The sequence below is a fragment of the Numenius arquata genome, unplaced genomic scaffold, assembly GCF_964106895.1.
Source record: "Numenius arquata unplaced genomic scaffold, bNumArq3.hap1.1 HAP1_SCAFFOLD_90, whole genome shotgun sequence".
Classification (NCBI taxonomy): domain Eukaryota; kingdom Metazoa; phylum Chordata; class Aves; order Charadriiformes; family Scolopacidae; genus Numenius; species Numenius arquata.
The window spans coordinates 48,835-55,943 of record NW_027415354.1 but is presented as its reverse complement, the minus strand read 5'-3'; the positions used below and the strand labels follow the sequence as shown (position 1 = coordinate 55,943).

The window sequence follows — 7,109 nt, the reverse complement described above, 5'->3', positions numbered from 1 at the left end:
CGCTGATTTGCTCTTTTCCAACAGGTTCTCCACTTCCCAAGCTGAGCCCAACCCCCTGGTTGGAAGAAGCGTGAGGGCCTGGTCAAGTCATCAGGGTACATGGCAATGGAGATCCCAGGGAGAGATTAGTTGAGAGGGACCTGCCCGACCCTCTGCTCTTCATCGTGAAGAAACTGCCTTTGTTCCCTGGGCTCGCGGGCAGAAAAGACAGGTTCTGGCAGAGCCTGCTGAGCGTAAGCAAGGTCCCTGAGGCCCTCAAGCTTGCCCTCAGCCCACAATGGCTTTTCCTTGCCCTTGAGCTTTGCCACATCCCTGGAGATATGAGTCTCTTCTCCCACCATCTCCTGTGAGCCTACAATGACCTGCTGGAGAGGCGTATCTCCCCGGGTCAGCATGAGCCCCTGGACTGAAAGCACTTGAGAGCTGACTGGAGGCGTCCCTAATAGCTGAATAACGTGACTGGTGGCCAAGCTCACCGTGAAGAAGGCGACGGAACAAGTGTCATCCGTGTGATGGAAAGCCACGTAAAATCTCTGCCCAGCTAGCCTGAGACCTCTGAGCCAGTGGGTTTTTGCAGGCCTGGACACAAATTAAATATATTGGCATTCGATGGTATGCAGCTGGAGCAAAACATTTCAAGTGAAAGAGGCAAGGGCTTAATCACCATTGGGGCTTCAGCGAGCAGTAACTGCTAGGTGTTCAGATGCTTCATGAGCAAGGAATGTTTGTGGCCCCATGGGGCTCTGGGACGCAGCATAAAAGCCTGCGCTGCTCCTGGCTCCGCATGCTCCTCTCTTGCCTCCTTTTCCTCAAGGAGCAAGGTAAGCCCGAGTCCGCTCCATCTCTCCCCGTGGGCTGAACTGCTGTCATGGTGGTTACTCAGGCTGACACTTGGGCTGCCTCAGCCTGGCCCTACAACAGAACTGTTTGAGGGCTGCCACCTCTTTGCCTTTTGATGGTGGTGGCCGGGGAGAGGTGGGAAGGGAGGGGTTCTTTCAAGCAGAAGGGGATCAACGGGGCTCAGCCGCAGGGAGGTCTGCCCACCAGAATTTGCACCTGCAGCACGTGCTCTCTAACCAACTGGACAAGCTCATCCAGTGCCTTCTTCAATGCAGCAGTGTTAGTTCTGGGGATGGAATGTGATCAGTCTTTCCACAGGCGCTTTACACCCACTGTGCTGGGTCCTATCTCAAAGGGGGTCAGCCTTCCCGTCCCGCACAACTCGGAGGGCACAGTGAGTGCTGTGGGAGCTGTAGGCACAGTGTGCATTTATAAGAGGTGATTTCTGAGATAGCTGTTCAACCCAGCCTGTTTGAGCTGGGTCCATTTCATCAATCTTTACCCATGCTATCGTACCAGGAAACGCAGGAGGAGGTCCTGGTGGAATCGGTAGTCAGTTAGGCAGGTCTTTGCTCCCAGTCCTTCAGATCTAGCCCTAGGGTGTTGTGCGCGTTAGTAAAATCAGCTGCAGGTTCTTTCTGGATGTGGAGCTCAAAACAGAGGTGCATGGCAGCAAAGTATATCTTCAGCGAGAGTGGAAGAAACAATAGACAGGCTGATGTTGGAGTCCGTGTTTCCTCCCTGCTCTGTGTTTCAGCTTTGCCTCCCTCACCGAGAGATGTCTTGCTTCAGACCCTGTCCCCCACGCCCCTGCGGAGCCTGTGGCCCAACCCCACTTGCAAGCAGCTGCAGCGAGCCCTGCGTCGCCCGCTGCGCTGACTCGACGGTGGCCATCGAGGCTTCCCCGGTGGTGGTGACCCTGCCGGGCCCCATCCTCACCTCTTTCCCGCAGAGCACAGCCGTGGGATCCTCTCTGTCAGCTGCTGTCGGGAGCTCCCTCAGCACCGGGGGGGTTCCCATCTCTTCTGGGGGCTCCCTTGGTCTGGGGGGGTCAGGGCTGTGTCTGCCTATCCCCCGCTGCAGTCTGAACTGCTGAAGCCGGCGCATCATCCCCTTTGGAGCGGGAGGGAAGACGGGAACTCTGCAGCAGGAGTGTGGCCACGGCTTGCCGATGGGCTGGGTGTCCCCATCCCAGCAGGCAGGAGGGACCTGCGCCCGCTGCTCCTCACTGCATGGCAGGCCTCGCCGTGCCTCCCCTGGCTCCGATTTGCTCTGAGCTCCTTGAGAAAGGGCTCGTTCTTTTCTGCTTTGCTGAATCTCCTGCTGATGGGGAGAGGGTGCTGGAGTTAGGGACTGCTCTTGGTGGGCTGCGATTGCCACCAGGTAGAGCAGAATGGGAAAAGGCAAGCGCTTTGTGTGGAGCTTCTCCTTGGGCAGCGGGCCATTTTCTTTGCCTCCCCGAACCCTGCAGACGTGTGTCTTGGTCTCTGCCCTGTGCCACCGCATTTGCTCCTTCTCATTAAAGACTTTGTGCAGCATAGCTGGAGACTCGTGGTGGTTTGTTTCCCCCCCGCCTCAGCTGGCCAACACCTCTGAAAGGAAGAGCAACTCGCCTCTGACTCAAGCTTACACTCAGTTGTGAATAGAGCTCCAAGCATTTATACTAGAGCAGCAAAAGTAAGCAACCAGGAAAGAGAAACACCAAAAATGAAAATGAAAGCTTTGTGATCATGGCCCTGTGATATCTCTCAGGATCAGCCATGAGTGAGTTCCATCACTGAAAGCATTCAAGAGCTGACCTCATTTCTTCTGCCAGTGTGCCCAGCGCATCTTGCATGTACGCTTAGGAAGCCGTGACTCTTCTCCTCCTGCCCCAAGTAAGCCCTGGGCAGAGGACAGAAGCAGGCTTATGAACTGGGCTGAGATGACAACATAAAAATATGGATATGTGTGCTCAGCTGAGTTGTTGAGGGTGCCTTTGCAACATGCAAAGACATGTTGCCTTTCTGAGCATAAATCTCCGGCAGAGTCCTGGTATTTGGAAGTCAGGTTTATACCTCTTTTCCTTTTGCTGATGCCCTTTGCTACTCACAGGAGGTTTGGAGACAAAAAAGCACCAAAGCTGCTCAGCAGGAAAGCAAGGCCTCCTACATGCAAGCATGCAGCTAAGCACAAAGGAATATCCAGTCTCTCAGACGAGGCATTTCTCTCCTCCACGCTGCGCCACCAAACCCTCTCAGCAGTCATTGCTGATCGAGTTGCACAAACTTTGGGACAGGTGCACGTCTTCCTCTGACTGAACGCTGTTGCTTCTGCTTTCTCTCTTCCTCCATCTATTCCCAGCAGCAAGTGGAAATCCTTCTGCTAAGTGTTGTTCCTCTGCAGGAGACCTGGACGTCTGCATGCTAGGTCCCCTTACAGGGGCTCCACGGGTGTCATTGTGTGGCTGCTTCCCACTTCTGCACAGCAAGAGGTTTTGTCAGCCCTGCCAAAGGGACACTGAGGTGATTAAGGACTTGGCTCATCTGTCATACAGAGAGAGGCTGGGACGGCTGGGGTTGCTTAGCCTGGGGAAGGGAAGGGAAGGGAAGGGAAGGGAAGGGAAGGGAAGGGAAGGGAAGGGAAGGGAAGGGAAGGGAAGGGAAGGGAAGGGAAGGGAAGGGAAGGGAAGGGAAGGGAAGGGAAGGGAAGGGAAGGGAAGGGAAGGGAAGGGAAGGGAAGGGAAGGGAAGGGAAGGGAAGGGAAGGGAAGGGAAGGGAAGGGAAGGGAAGGGAAGGGAAGGGAAGGGAAGGGAAGGGAAGGGAAGGGAAGGGAAGGGAAGGGAAGGGTGAGGAGGCACCTTATCCATGTCTCCAAATACCTGGGGTGGGAGGGATGACAGGCAACGTAAAGGAGAATGCCATCTTCTTGTGAGGAGAAGAGGGAGAACCTGCTCCCTCCCATGTGTGTCAGGTCTCTGCCCTGTGCCACCGCATTTGCTCCTTCTCATTAAAGACTTTGTGCAGCGTAGCTGGAAATTCGTGGTGGTTTGTTTCCCCCCCCGCCTCGGCTGGCCAACACCGCTGAAAGGAAGAAGGAGAACCTGCTCTCTCCCACGACAGTGAGTCTGCCCCCCTGCATGGGGCACTCCCAGCTATGGGTGGAGCTCCCTGAGCCGGAGCACCAAAAATAAGCAAGCAGGCAAGGGAAAGTCAGAAACGCCTCAGAGCAACGGAGAGAGCAAGAAGCACTGGACAGAATTGGAAATACAAGTACTGCCACAAACAGTGGTGGTCAAAGATGGGAAACGTGTGCCCAGGGAGGTTGCAGAGTCTCCATCTCTGGAGATGTCCAACATCCAACCAGACAAAGGATGGCCTACAGGCCGTAAGCTGCAAGAGAAATGAGGGTGTCTCAGTTCTTATTTACCAGGAACATCGTTACACCCAATTCCTGTAAACTGCAGGGTGTCTCTGCAATGGTGGAGCCTGAACAGGGTAGGTCAGGGTCTGCAGGGGGACTGCAGATGAGACAGGCAGGCCTTTGCGCCATTACATAAAGAATAGATGAACGGAGCACCTCTCTTATGAGGAAAGGCTGCAGTGAGGAGCCCAGGAGACCTCCCAGCAGGCAGAAAGCACTGGTCTCAGTTGGTCTCTAAGATGCAGGGAGGCAAAGGGACTGGCTTGAAACCGCAAGGGGGAAAGCTGAGTATTTTTTGAGCAGGACAACCTGCCAGCAGAAGAAGATGTAAGAAAGCCTGGAGCCAGGCTGAAGAGATATCTGTTTGCATTGTCCAGGAATTGAAGCCGGGTCAACTGCTTGGAAGGCGGCTGTGCTCAGCACAAGTCCACCAACGCACCTGTGTGCAGTGCTGCCTCCTGCTCCTCCAGATCAGAGCCTGGCTGGCCTCCTGCTTCCAGCCTCACACAGACTCACTTCCTCCTGAAATCACACTCCCACCCCCTGCCACACCCCCACCTTCCCCCCATGGCAGGACATCTGAGATGCCTGGCTGAGGACAAGGCACTGGGAGCTGCCACCATAGCTCCTGGTGTTACACCTCTCAAGGCTTCTGGAAGGCTGGCACCAGGTGCCCGTCATGCTCCGTGCAGGTTGCAACTGCAAATCTTTGAGTGAAGGCTGGCACTGGAACTCCCCGGGAGCAGGGTGTCATTGCAGAGGGCACGTGATGAGCAGGGCAGAGACAGCTGGAGCAGGTAGTTGTGGCCGAGTGGTGAAGGCGATGGACTAGAAATCCATTGGGGTTTCCCCGCGCAGGTTCGAATCCTGCCAACTACGGGGCGCAGTCCCCTTTTGGTCTCCCTGCAACTGACCAGGCTGCAGCTGTGGGACTCGGCTCCATGTACCTGGTGCCCAGGGAGACAGTAAAACCCCTTGCCTGCAGCACTTGTCCGTGCCCCTCCCCTGAAATTCCTGCACGAATGGGAAATCCTGCTCCCTCCCCTGAAATTCCTGCACGAGTGGGAAATCCTGCTCCCGTTGACAAGGTAGGCAAGTTGAGGGCAGCAGAGAACGGACCAGTGCTGAGTATGAGCCACGAAACAGAGGGCCGCTGTTGTTGCTTCTTGAGCAGAACTTCAGAGCCTCTTCTCACCTGACACGCCAAGCAGCACAGCCCCAGCAGCTGTCTTCCCTATCCCTGAAACTACAGCAGCTCACCTCCAAAGACAGCCTGCACAACATGGCCCTCGGTGCTAAAGATGAAGGGAAGACACCTCATGGATTGGAGATCCTGCCAGCACTCACAAAGTGCCCCTCACTTTAGGTCTCACTAAGGCGGACCGGTGTGGAGCAGCAGCCAAGCTGGGGGAAGAGAAGGGGCCAGCACCGAATACGAGCTGCAGAAGAGGTGCTTCTTTGCACACCAGTGGACCTCACTGCTAACGATGAAGGGCAGACACGTCAGAGATCTGCGATCTTGCCTGCGGTCCTGGGGATGTTCTGCCTGAGCCGTTCCCGGTCCTTGCACACATGGACAAACTTTCCCAGGGGCTTTCACAAATTTTCCTTAAGGACGGAAAGATGAGAGGTGGGTCTCTTCTGTCTCTTCCTCTTCGGGAAAAGAGGTGGAAGTGCAAGAGAGCAGATGGTGGTGACCGTGGCATCAGGAAACCACCCCCCGCCACCACGGACCTCGATGGGTGGGACAGAGGAGAGCCGGAGGCTTCCCAGGAGACTTCTTTCAGTCCCGTACCCAGCTGCTCCCAACAGAGCGGCAGCAGAGGAGAAGGTGCTGGCAGCCTGCCTGGGTGGTGCAGCATCTTAAAGAAAAGGGAAACTCTGAGGGGCACACGCAGCGAGAGCCTGGAGAAAGAGGAGAGAAAAGCCTATTGCTGGTGCATGGTCCGTTCCCCGCAGCCGTGCCACTGAGGGCCAGGGAAGCATTGCAAGGGAAAAAAAAGATCAGAGAGATTGTCGGTATGAATGAAGAAGGGAAGGGACAATGGAGAGGGCACCTGAGCTGAGCCATGGGCCTCTTGATCTGCAGTGAAGAACTTTCCTCTGAGTAACAGCTCCTGCAGCAGACCACAGCTGTGGCCACACTCCCCATGCTCACATCGGTGCCCACATCCCAGCCCTCTCCATCCTGCTTTTGCTTTTCTCTCCTCTGCCTGGCTGCTGCATGCTCTGGCCTGTGGATGGGTCGGGGAACCAGCAAACACTAGCCCAAAAATGCAAGCTTCAGCACTGCCACCTCGTCCCTTACCCTCACCAAGACGCTCTACCAGCTCAGCGTGCCCAGAGCCCAGATGCCTTGCAGCATCTAAGACTGGCCGCCACCCACTTCAGCTGGGCCAGCCCTGCCCTGGGGCGACTGGGAGCCACCTGCACGCCAGCAGTGTTGGGCAGGACAGGAATGGCATCAGGTTCAGAGAGAAGGGATTTCTCTGGCTCTTTGGCACCCTGCATGGTGGCAGGGGCAGCCCTCGGCTGTTGGGCAGCAGCAAGGGCAAGACTGCGCCAGGAGGGAGGACACGCCAGGAGCTGTGGGGGAGCACAGCACAGCACAGCACGGGCAGGGAAAGGGGGAAAGGCTCTTGCAGCCTGTGTGAAAGGAAAGGTGCTAAGTGCTATGCAACTTGCTTAGAGGAACAAACACTGACTAGGGCTAAGAGCTTTTACCTCAGGGTCAATGTGACTGAAGACTTAATCTAAACCGGCTCTCACTGACGGAGAACTGCTCATACAGACAATAAAAAACCAGGAGATCTGTCTTTCAGAAAACCCCCAGGCATATAACCATAGCCATAACAGCAATGGGCCTG

General features: G+C 55.7%; 1 non-coding gene across 1 annotated transcript; it reads left to right on the top strand.

Moving 5' to 3' along the window:
• The first annotated feature begins 5,039 nt into the window (after positions 1-5,039).
• Positions 5,040-5,121, top strand: TRNAS-AGA (transfer RNA serine (anticodon AGA)). Its single transcript has one exon. It is a non-coding gene; the product is annotated as a tRNA-Ser (tRNA).
• The last annotated feature ends 1,988 nt before the right edge of the window (positions 5,122-7,109 follow it).